The 23,335-nt window shown below is 39.2% G+C and overlaps 1 protein-coding gene and 1 long non-coding RNA gene across 2 annotated transcripts in view; both read right to left on the bottom strand.

Annotated features, from left to right (window-relative positions):
- Positions 1 to 3,460, bottom strand: part of LOC115219379 — a 77,161-nt gene extending 73,701 nt beyond the window's left edge. The window contains exon 1 of the mRNA XM_036509389.1: positions 3,335 to 3,460. The gene's annotated coding sequence lies outside the window, so the exon portion shown is untranslated. The remainder of the gene's footprint in view (positions 1 to 3,334) is intronic.
- Positions 3,461 to 3,901: 441 nt separating this feature from the next.
- Positions 3,902 to 19,780, bottom strand: LOC118766086. Its single transcript, XR_005002015.1, has 3 exons — positions 19,558 to 19,780; positions 12,829 to 13,904; positions 3,902 to 4,033 (listed from the first exon to the last, which is right to left on the bottom strand). It is a non-coding gene; the product is annotated as an uncharacterized LOC118766086 (long non-coding RNA).
- Positions 19,781 to 23,335: the final 3,555 nt, after the last annotated feature.

Raw genomic sequence — 23,335 nt, 5'->3', positions numbered from 1 at the left:
GAAACAGTTTCTATCCCAGTCAGTCATCCAGGTTTTCAAACAGGGAAACAGATCCCTCGCACTCAACTATCGCCCAATCTCACTCACCTCCCACATCATCAAAGTGTTTGAAAGAGTGTTAAGATCAAGGATGGCTGACTTCCTGGAGACCCAGAAACTCCTAAATGCAAATCAGCATGGCTTTCGCTGTGGCAGGGACTGTCTAACACAGCTCTTACACCACATTGAAGATGTACTCAAAGCCTTGGGAACAGGTTCGAACTCTGATGTCATATATCTTGACTTCAGTAAAGCGTTCGACAGGGTAGACCATAATATCCTACTCTCAAAATTGGCAAATGTTGGAATCCATGGAAAAGTTCTACACTGGATTAAGTATTTCCTGGCGAATAGAACACAACATGTAGTAGTTGATGGAGTCCACTCAAGCCGAGCAAAAGTCACCAGCGGTGTCCCCCAGGGAACTGTCTTGAGTCCGCTACTCTTCATAATTTACATAAACGACCTTTCCAGTGTTGTACATTACTGCAAAGTGAAAATATTTGCTGATGACACTAAGCTCCAGCAAATCGCCAATGAAGAAGCAGACCGAACTCAACTCCAGTCTGATCTATATGCTGTGAGTCAATGGGCAGACAGAAACAAAATGCAACTGAACGAGGGAAAATTTGAGCTGATGCATTTTGGAAGAAATTCCTCACTAAAACAGCCATACTCTCTTCCTTCAGGGAAACCGCTCACAGCCTCTAACAATATCAGAGACCTGGGTGTAATTGTTGATGACGATCTCAGTTGGAGTGCACACATCAACAAGAAGGTCAATATAGCTCGTAGGATGAGTTCCTGGATCTTAAGAACTTTCCGGTCCAGAGAACAAAGTGTCATCATACCACTTTTCTCCCCCTTTGTACGGCCACACCTCGAATACTGCTGCCCACTGTGGTCTCCCCATACAAAACAAAACATCTCGAGGATTGAATCACCCCAGAGGGCACTCACTAAATGAATTGAAGGCATGGCTGCTCTCGATTATTGGGATCGCCTTAAAGCCTTGAAACTCTACTCTCTCCAGCGTCGCCGTGAGCGGTACATCATTTGTACAATGTGGAGAATATACCACCAACTTTGCCCAAACGACCTGAACATTAGCTTCAAGGTTCGTCCAAGACTGGGACCACGGGCCATACGTCCCCTGCCCAATTCAAGATCACAGCATACATGTACACTGCAACATAATTTCTTTTCCTATTTAACATTGTCCCGAAAGAGATCAAAGAGGAAAAGGATCCCATCAACTTTAAACGGAGTCTGGATAGATTCCTCCAAGGAATACCAGATAAACCACCCATACCTGGATACACCTCACTCAACAAAAACTCACTACTTGAATGGACCATAAACAAAACTTGACTTAAACAGGATTCAAATAATCCTATCAGGTGGTGCTATTAAGTTAGACATGGCCTGGACCAATCTTTGGTCGAAACATATCTAAGTTTATCTAAGTTTAAGTACATTTACACGGTAATGCCAGTAAGATTCCTAATATAGTTGTGAGGTCACATTTTGGAAAAGAGACAAACATCCTCAACACCTGTACTTAACAGGTAATTATATTATAAACCTCAGTGGATGACGGGAAAAGTTCTACCTCAGTGAGAGTTGAACACACAACATAAAGAAATGGAAGTAAACCAGCCCCAAAATATGTCTGCTGATCGTTTATTCCTGTTGATAATATTGTACCATTAAGAGAAAATAAGTGTAGCATTTAAAATAATCCCTGTTCTCATAAAGAGAAGCTAGTCTCACTAGTCTCAAAAAGTCTTCATGTGAACGTGACCTGGGTGTTATTGTCGACAGTGATTTGCGTTGGACAAAACACATCGCTAAAATTGTCAAGAAGGCTGAGGGTGTCTTGGCATCACTCACCAAATCCTTTGTGAGCCGCTCTCCGGCTATCTATCTGTGGCTTTATATAGCTATGGTAAGACCTCACCTGGAATTTGCATCACCGGTCTGGAACCCCTATCTTGCCCAGGATATCAATCGTCTGGAAGCTGTTCAGCGACGTGCGACCAAAAGAATACCCTCCATCGGGCATTTGCCATATCCTGAACGCCTTACTTCCCTGGGCATGGACACATTGAAACAACCATCATACAAACAATAACTCTGAGCACCTTTTCAAACTCCACCCATCTAACACCCGTGGACATATTTACAAAGTCAGAAAACAGCACAGCTCCCATGACTTCAGGAAACATTTTTTCACGCTGAGAGTTGCTGAAGCATGGAACAAACTGCCGGCATCAGTTGTTAGTTGTCGGAGCACTGCATCCTTCAAAACTTCCATGCTTTCTGAGATTCGCCAACACTACACCTGATTTTCTCCCCTCCATACACACACAAGCATGTATCTGACTCATACATTACATTACTGCATGTACTTTATATGTACTTTCTGACAAGTTGTGTGCACCTGAGCACTGTATACAATAATTTCATTATTATTATTCTATATTACTAGTTCCTCAGAGAAAATAAACATATTAACTAAAACTTAAATGTACGTGTGTGTGTGTGTGTGTGTGTGTGTGTGTGTGTGTGTGTGTGTATAGAGAGAGAGATAGATAGATATAGATATATACATATATATATATACATACACACACACACCTACCAGGCTCGTTTTAGCCCAGGTTGCCAGATAACTTTTCATTCTTTTAAGAACATTGTAGAACAGAAATGGAATTTAAATCCTAATCTCTATAGAAATTTAATGTTTCAAGAAAACATTGAATTTGAATTACTTTTAATTTTTACGATTATATATAACAACTCGGGCTGTAACTTCTGAGCCTGAGTCAGGCACATGTGAATGATGTCGAGAGAACGTCTGCTGTGAATGATATTTTTTGATACAGGGCACCTCTAGACGACCACCAGAGGCTGACCGAAAATAAATGAACTGTGACCAGGCTCAATCAAAGGAGTCAGTGTCGGCAGAAATTAAATCAGCTTGAAAATACAGGCTCACTTTACTAAATTTATACTTAGGCTAAGCCCAAACAGCCTGACTGCCAGAGATGCCCCTGATTACATATATATATATATATATATATATATATATATATATATATATATATATATATATATTGATATAGGCATGTAATGATAATGTAGATAAATTCTAATACTCTGAAATTCTAATAAATATTCTAGGAATCTGGTATTTAAATGAATTAATTTATTCTTAGAAACAATTATAAATCTGTTAACAGAGTTACTAACAAATTTCAGATGATTTCAAGATAAAATATAACTAATGTACCTGATATTCCTGGTATTTCTTCGTAATGTTTCAAGTCTCCTTGTCTACCACTTCTCTTGGATGACATTGTATCTGATGTATAGTTACAAACCATAGTAGCATTATCTTCCACAGCATCATCACTTGATGTCACCACAACAGGTTGACAGTATTTCTGTTGACAAACAAACGATAAAGAAATGTGAGAAGACACCAAACAATGGAAGTTACAATCAACATGGAAAGAGAACAATTTAATATTGGAATGTATTATTGAAGTTAAAACATATTCAAAGAGATTTCATTGTTCACTTTTACAGAGAGAAAATGTAATGTTTCCACTTACTGGGGTAGGTTTTGGTAAAGTTCTCGACTGAACTGAAGATTCATATTTGTTCTGTAGCTGACCTTCTGCATAACATTCACTCTTGGATCTCTCAAAATAGATATTCCGCTTCACCATCTCTTCTGCATTCCTCGACATAGCAACAGAAGTGTTAGTCTGGTACAACAATTGTTTCATCTCTGCTCTACCTTGGTAGGCTGTATTCTTTGTGGCAGCAGCTGTGTTATCAGGGTCAGTGGCATTGACAAACCCAATAGGGAAGTCTTTATCTTTGTTTTCATAGGTGAGGAATTGGAATGTATCTTTGGTAAACTGTGGTTGTACATCGTTGATGTCAGTCACTTGGATAGAGAGGCTTTTAACAAAGTGACTGTCTGAAAATGGAGAAGTCTACCTAGAGACAATTACATGCAGCATTTATACTGAATGTTCAAGCAAAATTTGATAGTTTGCATAAAAGGAAAAGAGAACACAATAACCATTCAAAAATAAAAGTAAATTTTTAAAAATTACCTAAATTATGTCTGGGAGATTACAGTTTACTCAAAGAAGCCTCTCAGCTTCCATCTTGGCTTCAACATTGTTCCAGAACCTGGCACATGCTTTCTTCATTGCATCCCTAGAAAGATCTTGGCCACTAGCATGGCTTTGGTTTTGTAAGCCGAGCTGATCTGTTTCTTAACCATGCCCTACACATAAAAATATCCACGGGATTACAATCAGGGATGGGAGATTAGGAGGCTTGAAACTGGTGCTGGTGAAGTTATAGAAATTCTTCACCACACACTTCTGACTCCTGCTGGCATACATATGGCCTTCCAACAACAACTCTCTCAAGCCAGGATTTGACCACAATCTCCAACAGCTTCACAGAGCCTAAGGCTCTGTTCAATGATGTGGGACGGCACTGTCAGCGGAGACACACCGAAAGACCACCACCTTCTCACCGATCACGGCTATGCAGTCTTCATTGCAGCTGTCTACATCATGTCTTACAGTCTTCATGGCGTTCACAGAACATTGAACAGCAGTGCGTTTGTACATGCAAGTACATCAGCTGTTGCGATCAATACTACGCGTACACAAGAAAAATGCATGTGCAGTTTGCGCAAAAGAAGCCGATTGGCTTGAAATAATAAAATTAGTTACTTAGTTCCCTAAGTTGTTGGTTTTCATTAAAAAAATCGCCCCAAATTGATTTCCTACATGTTTTATTGGATAAACTTATTATTGTCCCAGGTACGTTCTCATAAATTCGTCATGCTTTTCCATCTAGATTTACATCCCGCTAACCCATTTGCATGCATCGTTTTTGTCCTGTCAACCTGTACATAACTGCACCTTCCATTTTTTGTTGTTTTTCTACTGCTTAAAGGCACGTTTCTTTCCTACCAAGCTTACTGTTTAAACCATGTCTGTGTTCTCCCAGTCAACAGCCTTATCATTACTGGTACTTTAAACTCTTCGGTTGCATATTTGTGTGAATAAAATCGTTTTTCTTTGGAACAGAGAAAAAGTCTATCTTTTTTTCTTCTTTTCCTGGTGTCTCAAATTTAGGTTAAATCAGTGTTTCTCAAAAGGGAGGCTTATGGGACGGTCAGACAAGTTGTATTGAGAAAATTATGTTTAAATGTTTCACAACTCAGCACCGTCCATTGGACGGCGGGGGGGCGTTTTGCTCGTTTATATACACACACACTGTGTATACAAATAAAGTGTAAACAGAAAATATACACACACAAAACTATTGAAAAGGTTGCAAGACGCAACGAACATTGTTGGAAAATAAAAATAAGAAAAAAGTGGAAATTTTATCGGTGATTGTGTTATATTATAAGGCACAAAAAGAGAATGACTCTCCCAGACACAACAAAAGATGCTTCAACACACGAACTCACATAAAGAATCTTGCAAACCAAATCCAAAAACGAAATACACACACATTTATATGGATTTGTATATGTGTATCCAACAATGTTACACATAGTAATAATTGCTTTTCATGAAAGGTAGAAAGCCTGAAATTTTGGGAAAGGAGTTGGTCGACAAAAATCGCTCCAAATCCTAGACAGGCGTTTAAGCTTGGACCCACACTTTGCTAAGGGACGTAACTCCAGGTTTAATAGAGTTATGTCCCTTGGTTGCCTTTCGCGGATTCTTCAAGAATAGATTTTTACCAGAAAACGTTACAACTGTAATTAATTAATATTCGAACATCATTATTATTTTGATAGTTAATATACCATTCCTGTGTTATGTAATTAAATTTTAATTTAATAAACATCCGTATTTTGAAAATTCATAGTCCTTCAATTATAGGATACAAATAAAATAATTTATTTTCGAATGCAGAGACAGTGTTATAAGAACAGAAACATTGGTTAAATTACCCTTATAAAGTGGGAAAATTTGTTAACAAACAGCCATGGGACTCGAACCCACATCTCTTGAAGACCTCAACCAAGTGTTTTACCATTAAACTAAATTGCTTGCCAATGGTAAAGCACTTGGCCGGAGTCTTCAAGAGATGTGGGTTTGAGTTACATGGATGTTTATTGACACATTTTCCCACTCTGTAAGGGCAATTTAACAAATTTTTCTGCTGTCCTAATGGCGTTTCTGCGTTCGAAAATAAATTATCATCTTACACTTTTCGGCGCTTATAAGAAAACAAATGTTAGTTTGTTTATTTTATACACTTATCTCTCTATATATAAAGCTGAAGTTGTCTGTATATGACAGGTTTGGTAGCCTTCAACTAACACTATCTCCTCCGAGACCCTGAGGCGCAAGTTGGCCAAAATTGAGAGTATGATAGAAGAAGGGTTGCTCTTCCTTCCGTAGAAGAAAAAAATTCAAATCGGACCATGTTAACACCAAAAATTATTTACATCAAAAAGGGGCTTTTTTTTTTCTATGAAAATCCCTATTTTTTACGATTTTTTAACCGCTGTGTCAACATTTTCCGGTGTATTTCAACCAGAAAATGTTCACTTAAAGAGAATAACAAGCTACATAAAGCAACATTTTTACTTTTCAAAAATTCCAATTCTAAAGGGTTGAAACAAACCCTAGCAACGCCGGTCGATACTGCTAGTAATTATTATATCTGTAAAATCAGATATTACATAATATTATAACTACGTAAGATCAGATATTCACCACAGTGACAATCATCACAACTACAAACCCTTAAATAATAAGAGACAGGCTTGGAAGGTCTGGAAAAATGGGGGTAGCAGGGAATTGTATCAGACTGCCAAAAGAGAAGCTAGGAGACAGGTTTATTTAGCCAGAGGGGAAGCAGATAAGAAAAAATTTGCCAATGTTCTGCGCCGTGAGGACCAAAGACTGGAGGTGTTTCGTGTTGCAAGACAGTGTGTGAGAGAGAATCGTGATGTGGTAGGAGAGAAGTGTGTTCGCATGGAAGATGGTTCACTTGCGCTAAATGAGGATGCAAAGAGAGAGGTTTGGAGATGCCACTATGAAAGGTTGCTGAATGAAGAAAATGAATGGGATAAAGAGAGTCTGCCGAATGTTGACCCAACAGAGGGACCAGCTATCCGAGTTGATAGTTCTGTGGTAGCTAAGGCAATTAGAAGCATGAAGACAGGGAAAGCCCCAGGCCCATCAGGAATCACTGCAGAGATGCTCAAAATGTCTGGTAGTGTCGGCTATAGCCTAGTCACCCATATAGTTAATCAGGTGATACACAAAGGGGTCATACCCAATGACTGGTGTAGCAGTATAATAGTCAACTGCTACAAAGGTAAAGGTGATGCCCTAGATACAAATAACTACAGAGGTATCAAGCTGTTGGACCAGGTGATGAAGGTTACGGAGAGGGTCATAGCCCAACTAATTAGAGAGAGAGTTAGTTTAGATGAGATGCAGTTTGGGTTTGTGCCAGGGAAAAGTACTACTGATGCTATATTCCTGGTAAGGCAGCTGCAGGAGAAATACCTAGCCAAAGATAAGCCCCTGTACCTGGCTTTTGTTGACATGGAGAAAGCCTTCGACAGGGTCCCCCGATCCCTTATCTGGTGGGCAATGAGAAAACTAGGGATAGATGAATGGTTAGTGAGAGCTGTGCGGGCCATGTATAGGGACGCCGCTAGTAGGGTGAGGGTTGGAAATGAGTACAGTGAAGAATTCCGGGTAGAGGTAGGGGTCCACCAAGGCTCAGTACTCAGCCCCCTCCTATTTATCTTAGTCCTCCAGGCAATAACGGAGGAATTCAAGACAGGATGCCCTTGGGAGCTCCTCTATGCTGATGACCTTGCTCTAATTGCTGAGTCGCTATCAGAACTGGAGGAGAAGTTTCAGGTGTGGAAACAAGGATTAGAATCGAAGGGCCTCAGAGTCAATCTAGCTAAAACCAAAGTCGTAATCAGTAGGAAGGTAGACAAATCACAAACACCTTCAGGTAGATGGCCCTGCTCGATCTGTAGAAAAGGTGTAGGTAGAAACTCTATAAGATGCACCAAGTGTAAGCTATGGACACATAAGAGATGCAGCAATGTCAAAGGAAGGCTAACTAGGAAGATGGTTTTTGTATGTGGCAGATGCTCAGGAACAATAAACACTGAAAATGCTCTGAGACCAACTTCCGTCACTTTCCAGGGAGAAAAACTAGAAATAGTTGATAGTTTCCGTTACCTAGGTGACCAAGTCAGCAGCAGGGGCGGGTGTGCTGAAAGTGTAACTGCTAGAGTAAGAATAGCTTGGGCAAAGTTCAGAGAGCTCTTACCTCTGCTGGTGACAAAAGGCCTCTCGCACAGAGTGAAAGGCAGACTGTATGATGCGTGTGTACGAACAGCCATGCTACATGGCAGTGAAACATGGGCCGTGACTGCTGAGGATATGCGTAAGCTCGCTAGAAATGAAGCCAGTATGCTCCGATGGATGTGTAATGCCGGTACTCACACTCGGCAGAGTGTAAGTACCTTGAGAGAAAAGCTGGACCTAAGAAGCATCAGTTGTGGTGTGCAAGAGAGACGTTTGCACTGGTATGGTCATGTGGCGAGAATGGATGAAGATAGTTGTGTGAAAAAGTGCCACACCCTAGCGGTTGAGGGAACCTGTGGAAGAGGCAGACCCAGGAAAACCTGGGACGAGGTGGTGAAGCACGACCTTCGAACTTTAGGTCTCACTGAGGAAATGACTAGAGACCGAGACCTCTGGAAGTGTGCTGTGCGCGAGAAGACCCGGCAGGACAAGTGAGTCCACAACCCGTGGCCTTCTACATGGGATGGAGCCAGCCTACGTATGCATACCTTCCCTTCTTGGGACACAAAACTCTACTTGTGAAGACGTGTTGAGGCAAGTGAGGATCAGAATCGAAATCGATCAATGGAAATTGCGGATGTGCTACCAGTGCCGAAACTCTGCTTGTGAAGACCCATTGAGGCAAGTGAGGATCAGAATCGAAATCAATCAATGGAAATCGATCAATGGAAATTGCAGATGTGTTACCAGTGTCGAAACTCTGCTTGTGAAGACCCATTGATGCAAGTCAGGATCAGAATAGAAATCGATCAATGGAAATCGATCAATGGAAATTGCAGATGTGTTACCAGTGCCGGTGGCATGTAAGAGAACTTTCAGCTTCGCGACCGTTGCCAGCACCGCCCCGTTTCGTGTCCGTTGCCAGCCTCGCCTGGCCCTCGTGCCGGTGGCACATAAAAAGCACCATCCGTTCGTGGCCGTTTGCCAGCTCTGTCTGGCACCAGTGCGGGTGGCATGTAAAAAGCACCCACTACACTCACGGAGTGGTTGGCGTTAGGAAGGGCATCCAGCCGTAGAAACACTGCCAGATTTGACTGGGCCTGATGAAGCCTTCTGGCTTCACAGACCCCAGTAGAACCGTCCAACCCATGCTAGCATGGAAAACGGACGCTAAATGATGATGATGATGATGATGATGATGAAATACTTTTTTTTTTTAATTCAAAAATCCCCACCATAAGTCATTGCTGGAGTGAAAATCAATATATTCACTATCAAGAACTCAATGAAGGGAGTGAGGAAACCTTTAGAAGGTTTTAATGATCTTCACTCTTAAAAAGCAACATTACAACGGGTGTAAAAATACAATAATAACTCCCTTTACTGAGACCCAGGTTGACAAGTTTTATTTTTCAAGCACAAGATCCAAATTTTGAACAAAGTGCAACAGTTTCTGCTACCATAACAAATGCTTCTGCATGTTACCAAGAAATTTATAGAGAGCAAAGAACAGCTTCTTCTTCTTAGCAAACAACTCTAGACTTGTTTTTTATAAAAGGAAATCCACAACTCCGTCTACGAATGCTTGTGAATCAGCTATTACGTCTGCAAGTGATGGTATGCGCGAGTGAAAGTGATTCAGAAAACAATTATAATAATATTTTTTTTATCATAAATGATCTTAAAATCGGAGATGTACTTGCATAGCAAGTGACCTGATCTGAGATCGTGTGCTGGAACGAAATCAATTGCAGCGTGGAAGGAGTTTATAAGCCATTCAAGAAACACACAAAAACCGTTAGATTCACTGCAACATTTAAATTAAATTTGTCAAAATATTTTCGTCGCTTTGAGATCGCGACCTGTTCACTGACAAAACTTTGTGCTGAATCTTAAAATCCTTTTTACTTTACATAAAATATTCTTTACATTCTACTGCTGTTTTATTGCTATATATTTATGAATATTATACATTTTATGGGTAAAATATTTTTCTAGGAACGAATGACGATTTATAATATTGCTACTAAGGGTAATTATTGCTCTGCTTTACGAGCGGTCTCTGGGAACAAATTAACTTGTATATCAAGGTATTATTGTACCAAGTTTTCTCACTGGCACTAATAACATGAAATAAAGTTTACAATGAAATGTCAAAAACATAATATTCTGAAAATATGAATGTTTCAAAGCTATGACAGGATTAAGAAGGTAAGGGAGGCTATTTCATGAAAAAAAAACCAATTTCTTTTTTTTATATATATTAACCATGGACTAATACATAAAAAATTGAATAAAATCAATGATATAATAAATTTTAAATATAATGAAGATATTTATATTAATATGTGGGTTTCTTAATTTGTGACAGTGGTAAGGCAGCGAGCTGGCAGAAACGTTAGCACATCGGGCGAAATGCTTAGCGGTATTTCGGCTTCCGTTACGTTGTGAGTTCAAATTCCACCGAGGTCGACTTTGCCTTTCATCCTTTCGGGGTCGATAAATTAAGTACCAGTTACGCACTGGGGTCGATGTAATCGACTTAATACCTATGTCTGTCCATGTTTGCCCCCTCTATGTTTAGCCCCTTGTGGGTAATAAAGAAATAGGTATTTCATCTGTCTTTACATTCTGAGTTCAAATTCCGCCGAAGTCGACTTTGCCTTTCATCCTTTCGGGGTCGATACATTAAGAACCATTTGCATACTGGGGTCAATCTAATTGACTGGCCCCCCTCCCCCAAAATTTATCCTAGAGTAGAAAAGAATGTGTGACACTGGCCACTACAAACTCTCATGAAGACAAGAACAAGAGGAATGTTATGAACCAAGTGTATATTTGTTTTCCTTAATAGACACACACACACATGGGTGATTAGGATTTCGATTTATAACAAAGAGAAAAAAAGGCTTGAATGGAGAACTTTTCCATAAACATGTGAATCTGAAGAAATAATAAAATGTGAGTCATTTTAATTTAGCAGGTGCTATGTAAAAAGCATCCAGTCCACACCTGTAAAGTGGTCGGCATTTGGAAAGGCATCTAGCTGTAAAAACCATGCCAAAACTGACCTCACCTGTGCTGGAGCCATGTAAAAAGTATTTAGTCCACACTACAGGGTGTTTGGTGTTAGGAAGGGCATCCAACCGTTAAAAAAAACCAAGCCAAAACAGACACTGAAGCCTGGTGCAGTCTTCTGTCAAGTCAGCTTCCGTCAAACTGTCCAATCCATGCCAGCATGGAAAGCGTATGTTAAATGATGGTGATGATGATGGCAATATCACCACTTACTTTGTGTTTCATAACACCTAGTGTAATGGCCTCTGCTTCCTGGAGCTGCTGGATTTCACAAAATATTTCAGAAATGAAACAATCATTGTTATCATCATCTTATGCCCACTTCCCTTGCTTGCAATGGTTGTTACAGACTTAATTAGTTGCAATTTCAGGTTACTGCCCTCCAAGAGAGCTTGGAAGAGGCTTTTTTGCTTGAACATTCCAATGTTTGGCATCATTTCTACAACTGAATCCCATTCCTAACATCAACCACTTCTCAGAGTGCGTTATATTGCGGCACCAGCACTGGAGAAGTGGTCATCTACACTACACACAACACTGTCTCCATCTGACAGCCAGCCTCCTAATAGAAAACAACTACTAAACTTTTGTTACTGTATTCCTAAACAAATGCACTGCCCCTGCGTCAATCAATTTTGAGTATAATAAAGAATTCAGTAAAACAACTTTATTAAACTGGTATTTGGAACAGAAATTATTATGAAATTTTGATCGGAAACTTTAGATTAGATCACTTGAAAACAATAAGTTTATAATGTTGAACCAGGCCCCAGGCAGTTAAAAACTGATACATTCTATATATTCTACATCAAAATGAAAATCAAATGGAAATTGTAGTTAAGATACCCGTGCTGGTGACACGTTAAAAAGCGCCATCCGAACGTGGCAGATGCCAGCGCCACCTGACTGGCGTCCGTGTCGGTGACACGTAAAAGCACCAACCGATCATGGCCGTTTACCAGCCACCTGTGGCCCCTGTGCCAGTGGCACGTAAAAAGCACGCACTACACTCACGGAGTGGTTGGCATTAGGAAGGGCATCCAGCTGTAGAAACACTGCCAGATCAGACTGGAGCTTGGTGCAGCCTCCTGGCTTCCCAGACCCCGGTCAAACCGTCCAACCCATGCTAGCATGGAAAAAGGACGTTAAACGATGATGATGATGATGATGATGATATATTAAGCAACAGCAAAATTATAACTTTTAAACAGTGAGTAATTATTATTATTGTTTTTTTTTGTTTTGCTATATCTGTTTAAGTAAAACAAAGATTTGCTTATGAGGTGTACATCATATGAAATGTCAACAATAGTTGTTGTTTTTATCTAATGTGAAAAAGATAAAACAAACAATAGAAACTTACCTTTATTCTTAACCCAAATAGCATTGCTGCGTGGCCTTGGTAGCTCTGCTCAAGCAAACCGGTGTGGCATGCAAGAAGTTGGTCAAACAACAAAATGCAGTCCACAGATCTATTCTTCCACCAAGTTGAAGACCATACAGCACCTTTCAACATGAGGTGCAGTGTGACAATTTGGGAAGTGTTGCATTCACTCCATTAGATTCTGGTGGTGGCCATGGAGGAGAGAGCTGTTGTTCTTTTGCCCTTTGTATTGTTAGCAAACATTCCAGCACATTGTTCGAGGCTAATGTGTTTACTGATGCTGCAGATATTTTTATATGAATGTGTCTTTTGAATGTTTCTGAACTGAACGGAAAAGAGAGCATTTGGATGATAGCATTGAAGCAATCTTCTGGCATCTTGTAAACGCATCTGGACATTATTGCAGGGTGGGGACAGCGAGGTTTGGAACTTGCAGCACAAAGAAACGGTGTCCTTTGAATACCTTGATGAACTTTCATTTTTAGTGTTTACACAATAGCAAATGGTCTATGTGTGTAAAATATAGTTTATTGTAGAGAGATTGGAAATGCAGAGTGAGAACATTGGGTAGGGATATGGTAAAAACAATGGATGAGGCAATGGATCTTTGTGGTATATCATTCGGAAACGAGATTGAAAATGTGTTGTTGATGATCTGAACAAGAGTTCCAGGTTGTGGGCACTTTGTTTCGAGTGAGTGAAAGCTATGCTAATATCAATGTTAAGAGACAGATGGGTTTTTGTTGTTGTTGTTGAAGCAATTATGGATATTTAGAAAAAGGGAAGTGGGCGATGATGATGATGATGGTGTTTGTGAATAGTGTGATGGCCTGGATCAATGTTCTTAACTAGAAAGGGAAATGTGTGGGTTGTTAAAAACCAGCAAAGGAGAGTGATAGGTTTACATGATACTGCTTTAATTCAGGATTTGATAACTGTGATGAATTTTAACAATTTCAAGTCCATTACTTTAGTTGGTCAAGTTGACCAGGCCTACTCGTTATGCTCATTAAACTGTATTCACAGAAGAAACTCTTCTCAAATGAATTTTGTATCTGAAATTACAGAAAAGAAATATATGAAAATATTAAATACAATTAAATATATTAAACATGTAAAAAGCACCGAATACATTCAGTAAAGTGGCTGGTGTTAAGGAACAGCATCCAGCCCTAGAAAACCCCACCTAAACAAATACTTAAGCTTGATGCAGTCTTCAGACTCATCAGACCCTGTCAAACTGTTTGACCTGTGATAGCATAGAAGGTGGCTGTTAAATGATGATGATGAAGATACAACAACCAACAGGCTGAAACAAGTAGTATAGTATATTGCTGACCATTATTGTAGGTTTTAAGTTTCTCTTCCACAAAGGGCATAGAAACCATAGAAACCATGCCACAACAGACAACCCATACCAACATGGAAAACGAACATTACATGATGATGATGATGATGATGAAAGGGCCCACTGTTCCCCAGCTACAGGTAACTAGTTTTGTCTGTAGAGGATTTGAACTACAGAAAATAGTGGCTGGAAGAGTCCACAACACCACATCTGTCAAGTTTATCATTTTCATTTTTCTAAATAAATGTACCTGAGTAAAGTTTTAAAATAAATCCTCTGACACAGCCTTCTTTTGTCCAGAAATGAATATCATTATTGTCTCAGTGAGTTTGTACACAAATCTCACAGTTTGTGTCTTTTTCTTGACTTGGGTAAACAAGTTCTAACAGAATTAGTTGACCCAAGTCAGACTTTGACAAATTAAGGGCCAGTCAGGCGGGCCTGGTAACGATCACGTTCAGATGGTGCTTTTTACGCGCCACCAGCACAGGAACCAGTCAGTGAGTACTGGCATTGGTCATGATCAGTTGGTACTTTTTATGTGCTACCAACACGGGAGCCAGTCTGGGGGTACTGGCATCAAACATGTTCAGATGATGCTTTTTACATGCCACCAGCAAAGGAGCCAGTCAGGTGGACCTGGCATTGAACACGTTCGGATGGTGTTTTTTATGTGCCACCGGCATGGGAGCCAGTCAGAGGGCACCAGTCCCTGCTATAATATTGGTTTCACTCGACTCAGCAGGTCTTCTCAAGCATATCATATCACCCAATGCATCAGGGGTATTCTTAAGAGGACCAGACATGTGTGGCTACGATCTCACTTTAGTTGCCAGGTCTTCTCAATCACAATCCTAAATTCAGACGAGGCATATTTGTGAGTGAGGGAGAAGAGAATTAGTGAAAATTTTAGTTTATAAGCATTCTGATACAGTATTATGTAAATGGGAATTAAGACACCAGAACGGACAAAGGCATCAGAGTTAAATAAACTATTACAGAGTGCTCTTTTCCCATGGTCACATAACAAGGTGGAGTGACTTTATCTTGAACCATTCCAGATACAGTAGACTTGTTATATTTTCTGACTTAGTCACATCAGTTATGTAAACGGACCCATTCTTTCGTTCCATTCTGGCACCTTATAACAATGTGGTTGCTAGATTTTGGCACAAAGTACTGGAACAGTGATGTTGTATAGTTCTAGATCAACTCTTATTCCCATGATTACAGGTGTGACCATCCTTTATTTACAGCATAATGTATCCAAAACTATATTTTATATATGGGAGTAGTTTTTTGTCAAGATAGAAGAATGAAGTTTGATTAATATTTCTAATATTAGGCGCAGGAGTGGCTGTGTGGTAAGTAGCTTGCTTACGAACTACATGGTTCCGGGTTCTGTCCCACTGCCTGGCACCTTGGGCAAGTGTCTTCTACTATAGCCTTGGGCCGACCAAAGCTTTGTGAGTGGATTTGGTAGACGGAAACTGAAAGAAGCCCATCATATATATGTATGTGTGTGTCTGTGTTTGTCCCCCCAACATTGCTTGACAACTGATGCTGGTGTGTTAATGTCCCAGTAACTTAGTGGTTCGGCAAAAGAGACAGATAGAATAAGTACTTAGCTAACAAAGAATAAGTCCTGGGGTCGATTTGCTTGACTAAAGGCGGTGCTCCAGCATGGCCACAGTCAAATGACTGAAACAAGTAAACGAGTAATATGTCAAGCAACATGCAGAACCCCAGACTCTTTGGCTGAATGGATGTCCAAACAGTGGAGGCCAAAATAAAGGAGTGTGGCTTCATAATAGCTCCCTAACACGTCCTTGGAGACGACAGATAGCAGAGTCCTCTCATATTGTGTTAATATTAATTTCTATTGCCAGCCACTGGGCCTTTCATTATCATCCTCATCTGACGTTCGTTTTCCGTGCTGGCCAGCTGGGGAGATATTGTGACATGGTTTCTACAGCTGGATGCCCTTCCTAATGCCAACCACTTTACAGATTGCACTGGGTGCTTTCAACGTGCCACCAGCATGGGTGCATTTACGCAGCACAGGCACAAGTGCATTCAATGTGGCACTGGCACAAGTGCATTTAATGTGACACCGGTACAAGTGCATTTAATGTGGCACCGGCACAAGTGCATTTAATGTGACACCGGTACAAGTGCATTTAATGTGGCACTGGCACAAGTGCATTTAATGCGGCACTGGCACAAGTGCATTTAATGTGACACCGGTACAAGTGCATTTAATGTGGCACTGGCACAAGTGCATTTAATGTGGCACCAGCACAAGTGCATTTAATGTGACACCGGTACAAGTGCATTTAATGTGACACCGGTACAAGTGCATTTAATGTGGCACTGGCACAAGTGCATTTAATGCGGCACTGGCACAAGTGCATTTAATGTGACACCGGTACAAGTGCATTTAATGTGGCACCGGCACAAGTGCATTTAATGTGGCACCAGCACAAGTGCATTTAATGTGACACCGGTACAAGTGCATTTAATGTGGCACCGGTACAAGTGCATTTAATGTGGCACCGGCACAAGTGCATTTAATGTGGCACTGGCACAAGTGCATTTAATGTGACACCGGTACAAGTGCATTTAATGTGGCACCGGCACAAGTGCATTTAATGTGGCACTGGCACAAGTGCATTTAATGCGGCACTGGCACAAGTGCATTTAATGTGACATCGGTACAAGTGCATTTAATGTGGCACCGGCACAAGTGCATTTAATGTGGCACCAGCACAAGTGCATTTAATGTGACACCGGTACAAGTGCATTTAATGTGGCACCGGCACAAGTGCATTTAATGTGACACCGGTACAAGTGCATTTAATGTGGCACCGGCACAAGTGCATTCAATGTGGCACCGACACAAGTGCATTCAATGTGGCACCGACACAAGTGCATTCAATGTGGCACCGACACAAGTGCATTCAATGTGGCACCGACACAAGTGCATTTAATGTGGCACTGGCACAAGTGCATTTAATGTGGCACCTGTAAAAGAGACGCTTTTACGTATGGCTGACAATGATTTTACTTGGCACGTTTTCTCAAGTACAGCAAAGCACCACACCTCCTGGCTGTCTTTCTTCAGTGAGGCCCAGGGTCCAAAGCAGTGTATGTTTCACTAACAATAATAGTTCAAGACTACTGTATGTAAAAGACCCACAGCAAAATTATGTGAAGTTTGTGTTACATGAAGTGCACGGATAGATGTAAGGTTCATTGCAGAAGAAGCAGTAAAACAGTGATTGGATACTAACAGCAATGGAGACAAGTTTATTGATAAGTAATAGGAATGGGTGATGAGGGGGAATAAAAAAACAGAAGTTTACGATTCAAGCTGAAGTAGACAATGCAAATTTGGAAATGAAATGGTTGGATCAGTTTTCAGAAAGTTGTAAGTTCCAGACAGAATGGACAGGGAGTTTGTTTAGCAGCAGCAGCAGCAGCCGGTTTACTGATGGAACAGGATTAAACCAGCAGTGGTAATGATGAAGAATAGAGAAGATATTTTAATATGGAGCTGTTACTGCAATACTTGTTATTGTCAAATAAATTTGAAACATTTTCCTATAATCATGAATATCAGTCAGTCCTAAAATATGTACAAAATGTTTATAATCTATAATGATTTCCTTGAAAAATTTCAGAACTGGTGTAACATTCTGGAATTAAGACACCAGAACTGACAAAAGGATCAGAGTTAAATAATTACAGGGTGCTCTTTTCTCACGGTCACATAACCAGGTGCAGTGACTTTGTCTCAAACAAATCCATATACAGTAGACTTGTTATATTTCCTGATTTAGTCACATCAGTTATCTTCATTTTCTAAACACAGATTAATTTGTGAAATGTGCTGAATCCTAAATGACGATTAGAAGAAGGAAAAAAAAACAATAAAAATACACGTTTTTTAATTACATTTATCAAAAGTAATTAAAAATACTCGTTATTTTATGGAAAGGTGTCTTTTGAAGAAGGATATAATTTAACTGTTATTTCATGCATGTTCTTTCGGTTCTGTCTGGCAAGTCTGGGAAGGCCAAAAGAAATTATTATAAATAGGTTTAAATACATGACAAACGTAACATTTATTTCTGTATACAAGTATTTGTCAAAACGATTATGCTTTTTTTTTTATGAAAAGGGTACTGGATGGTACTGCACATTTAGCGTGTAAGGGTCACTACTAGGATATGTAAAATACGGAGCATTGTCATTTTGATCTAGAATCTCCACAACAACATTCGCTGTGTCATTCAGAGATGGGCTTCCATTGTCTTTGACAAAAACCTCAAACTTATACACATCTTGTTTCTCTCTGTCCAATGACATGGTCGCTGAAATGAAGCCATAACTGGTGATGAGAAATGGGAGATTGGATTTTTCTTTACGCAGCAGAGAATATATCTTGATCTGAAGGATGTGATGAAGTATTCTCAAAGTAATTCATTATTAGCTATTTTAGTATAGTGAAAACGAGATCTTAGATTCTAGACTGAATCTGCTAACTTCAAAATATCCTATATACACGCACCAACAACTAAAGGCGCAATGATAGATCTAACTCAAAGACTTTACACCATGTGGTTCTGCTGTTAGTACCTTCCATGAAAGATTGAGAGAAATCAGGTTGCTGAAGCTGTTAATATTGTTCAATATTGTTCAATGAACTTTTTAAATGAACGGTTTCAATGACCTTTTTCAAACTAGCGTTAAAACACTACAACAGTTATACGAAGGAAACATCTTAAAATACTTCTTTTTAGAAAGAAAAAAGGTGAATAAATTTAATTGATAGGCATAAAAAATAACTCTCAAAAAATGAGACAAATTATTGAAGAGTAAACCAGTTTATACTGGCGTGAATGGAGTGGTCGGACCCCTATTTTGATAGTATAATGACTGGTTTCCTTTTGGTTATTGTTTACTTTTGTGAGATAGACATCTATTGGTTTACTTGGAGTAAACCAATGAAAGGCGAACATTTTTATAGCCGCCAAAATTCAACACTTTTTGCGGTTGGTAAAAGATCGATTATGTCAATGTATAGTTATTACAAAATAAACAATTCTTTACAGTCAGAGCGCCATCCAATCAAGGATCTTTGAAATCCCTTATAAAAGGCAACCAATTTTCCTTCAAATTATTGTCTTAAAAAAGGAAAAGAACATTTGATAATGTAATTATAAAATATCACAGAAATAAAAGACGGGATGGCCATGGCTTGAACGCTTTTATCATTTGCTTAATTTCGGCTGGCAAACGGATAAACAGCTATATAGAATATAGATGCATTGTTTTAAAGTTTAAATAAAACTTACAATTAATTATTTGAGAGGCAAAGTGTTTCACATTCAGAGAGGAAAGAACTTTCTTATAATCATGTCGTCCTTGTGATTATCACAGTGGAACCGAATGGGATGCATTGGTTCCGCAGTTTGAAGCAGACACTGCTTTGTGCAGAGGTGGAAATGCAGAGCAGGGATCAAAACACATGGGTCCCAAATGGATTTTGTGTCTTAACAACAAGATAGATAAGCCGGTAACCGGTGTCGGTTGAGATTCGTATTACCTGCAGCCGAGGACCCGGTGTAACCTGAGATTATATGACAAATTATTTTTCTTTGTCACTTATCTTTGTCACTTCTCATCTTAGCCGCGGCCGAGAGGCGTGGCTTAATGATTAGGGTATTTCATTCGTGATTGTAAGATTATGGTTTCGATTCCTGGACCGGCGATGTGTGTGTTCTTGAGCAAAACGCTTCATTTCACATTGTGCCAGGCTGCCCAAATGGCAAAAATGAGTCATCCTGCGACGGACCGGCGTCCTATCCATGGGGAATATACGCATCTCAGAATCCGGAAAAACCGGCCTTCTGAGTCTATATTGCTTGGGAAGGGCTTTTGATCCGTTTAAGCCATTAAATCATTTTAAGTTGCAATGTTGAACACCATGGCGTCCTATCATTTTTTCTTTCTATGATTATTAAATACTTTCGGTTTTGGCAATAAAATTAATGTTCATTCACTGGAATATAGCGAACTTTCATACAACTCAGAAATATCGGTTTGACTATCGCGGTGCCTAATCATTATTTTTTAACTTTTAATCTTTGGCATTCAATATACTTTACATTTTCATTTCATACTAATTATTAACAATTACTGAGAATACCGCAAAATTCTAATAACCTTTTCCTTCGATGAGGGAACTAAAATAAATGACGGGGCATCCGACGTTTTCTCGTGACGTTCTTGTTATCCACTCATATTCGAAAATAACGATTATTCTAACACCATTCTGCACCGAAAGTCAATTGTAGATTGTATTCCATTCGCATTGTTCCTTTTTATTTCTCTAATCTTGATCACAAGACACGACAGCCATTGATGGTCTTAAGATTACGCCCTGGGTTATAATTTTCTCTCTTTTTATTTGTAGCTGTTGTGAAAGGTATCCGTTATTATATTAAGAACATAATACTCGTGGAGAAATTTGAATTCTTGGAGACTTCAGCCCGAACCATTTCAGCTTCGCCTCTTTGATTCCTGTTATGTTTAGTAAATTCATATCACTTAGGATAATGGACAATGATAGAATTAGTGACAGAGGAACTTTCGGTATTTAGCTACGTCCCTTCGCCTCTGCTCGAAATCCGATTTAAAGTCCATAAAATAGATGAACGATATTATTCGGGGATTGACCAGAAACTGTTGTCTTTTCGTTTTTGCTTCTCGATTTTAAATCGCATTTTTTTTTTCGAGGGAAAGTTTTAAAGAAACATTATTTTAAGTAAATGTTTATATTAACATCCGCACGATTTTCACTAAAAAAGAAAAAAAAACTCGGATTTTTTGCGTGGAATCAAGTACCCTGACCTCCTAATATGCTGCAAATCCCTTATTTGGGTTCGGAAAAAGGAATAGTGGCGAAGGGGGCATATATTTAATAACGAACCATGTAATTCACACTCTGGAAAATTTATTTCTGTAAAATGTTTTTTTTTTCTTAAACACACAAGATAGAGTCTATAAATTTAGGATGATTTTGAAAGATACAATACTTTATCATCAATATATATATACTTTCTCACACAACAAAGATATATTTATTTTAGATCCTCGTTCATCTTCCCCCCCCCTCCCATACACACAAAAATTAGTTTGGGCACGATTTTTATTTATTTATTTAATTTTCCTTGGTGAAAAGATCGATGGGGTGGGTGTGAAATTTCCGAGGCTTCCACCTCACCCCACCCTGTTTTTCGGACCCCAAAAAGGGTTCTGTAGCATATTAGGTGGTCACAAGAATTCATTCAATGAAAAACAAAAATCTCCAATGATTCCGGGATTAGGAGGTCAGGATACTTGATTCCAAGCAAAAAATCCGAGTTTTTTTTCTTAGTGAAAATCGCACGGGTGTTAATATAAAGAGTTACCTTATTTTAATGTAATATGAAAGTTAACATTGAAGAGAATATGGAAAATATTAGAAACAAAAGCAATGTAGAAAGAGTGAATGTAAGAAGGTAGCCATGTTGTTCATAGCTTCTGGACATCTTGTTTTAGGAGAGTTCTTTGGAATATCTGTGAGCTTAATGGCCATGAAGATGTAAAAAGTTTAACAGACTCTTGCCCTTCAACAGAGAGTGGACCAGGTTAGCAATGACCTTCGTATTGCTCTTAATTTTGACCCAAACCAACAACAGAGTCTCTAAGCAGTTGTTCAGCCTGCTAGAACGAGCATCCAAATTTCAGTCAAACTACACCTGACCTCTTGAGAAAGAACGACACATTGGATAAGGAAATACAAAGAAGAAAAAGATGAGGTCATCCATGAACGTTTAACCCACTCAATTACGGCTGACCTGGGACTAAAATAAAATCATCATCAATTTTAGACTTTACCCTCCTTTTATCAAGTGAACTTACCATTATCCTATAAATTCTTTGATTAATTGTTTCTGATTGGAGTCTAGACTTCACACCTTTATATCTAAGTAAGAGTACATTCGGATGAAATCATTCTAATGTACTTTCATTTTGGGGAAATAATCTTTAAAATTGAGCTGAATATTCTGTATGACAAAAAGGCAAGGTTATTTTTAATGTTCAGATAAAGCTTTTCTTGTCAAAGCAAACATAAGAATAATTAGCATTTTCAGATTATTAAGAAAAAATTTATTTTTTTTTACAATGAAAATAAAAAAAATCAAAATTTATAAAATCTTGTTGATTGGTTTTTGACGTGGTGTTCTAATCAACCAAAACTTCTCAAAAGCTGCCTTTTCTACATATCAAACAAAATGCAGTTTGTGTGAATACACTGATATTTCTCCATGTGCAGCTCGTGCAAATTTGTTTTAGAATAGTACATAAAATATATAACCATGCTGAACTACAAAGGATCTGGCATCATTTGTGGGCTATTGAAATGGCATTTGTAAATGTAATTTTACACCAAGACTCAAAATAAATGATGGGCTTAAAATCGGTCAAAACCCTGCTCCAGCCTCCATCTCCGCTCTCTCCCTCCCTGTCTTTTATATTGTTAAAACCATGACCTCAGTGTCTTGAAGATGGCTGGTCTTGAACCTCCTCCCGTCAGGCACCCCCAACCCACTTGTTTCTCATCAATCATCATTCATGTTGTGTCCAACCTTGGCCTCACACTAACAACCATGTCCATTCCTTCCTCCTCAGAACATCATCCCACTGGAATCTTCTCCCTGCAACTGTTTAAATGAAGCATTAATGGCTTAGAAAAATGTAAACATGTGACTCCTGTTATTTATTCCTAACCTAAGCTACATTAGCATTCTGACATCGGACTGTCAAACATTGTACCATTATGTTAATGGAATTTGTTGAAGAAGACTTTCTATGGCCAGATGCCCTGCTTGTCACCCGTTTCTGAGCATGGAATTATTTCCTCTCAGCCAGACATATTTTGGATGGAAGACTCAATTTGAACATTGCTTCTATGACAGTAATTTTCACTTGTATGTGTTTGTGTGTCTGTATGTGTGCGTGTGTGTGTGTGCATGTTCATGTGTGTGTATGTGTGTGTTTGTGTGTGTGAGTCTGTTTGTGCACATG

This window comes from Octopus sinensis, linkage group LG14 (assembly GCF_006345805.1).
Source record: "Octopus sinensis linkage group LG14, ASM634580v1, whole genome shotgun sequence".
In the NCBI taxonomy this organism is placed as follows: domain Eukaryota; kingdom Metazoa; phylum Mollusca; class Cephalopoda; order Octopoda; family Octopodidae; genus Octopus; species Octopus sinensis.
The sequence above is the reverse complement of the archived record's forward strand: the minus strand, read 5'-3'. Positions and strand labels throughout refer to the sequence as shown.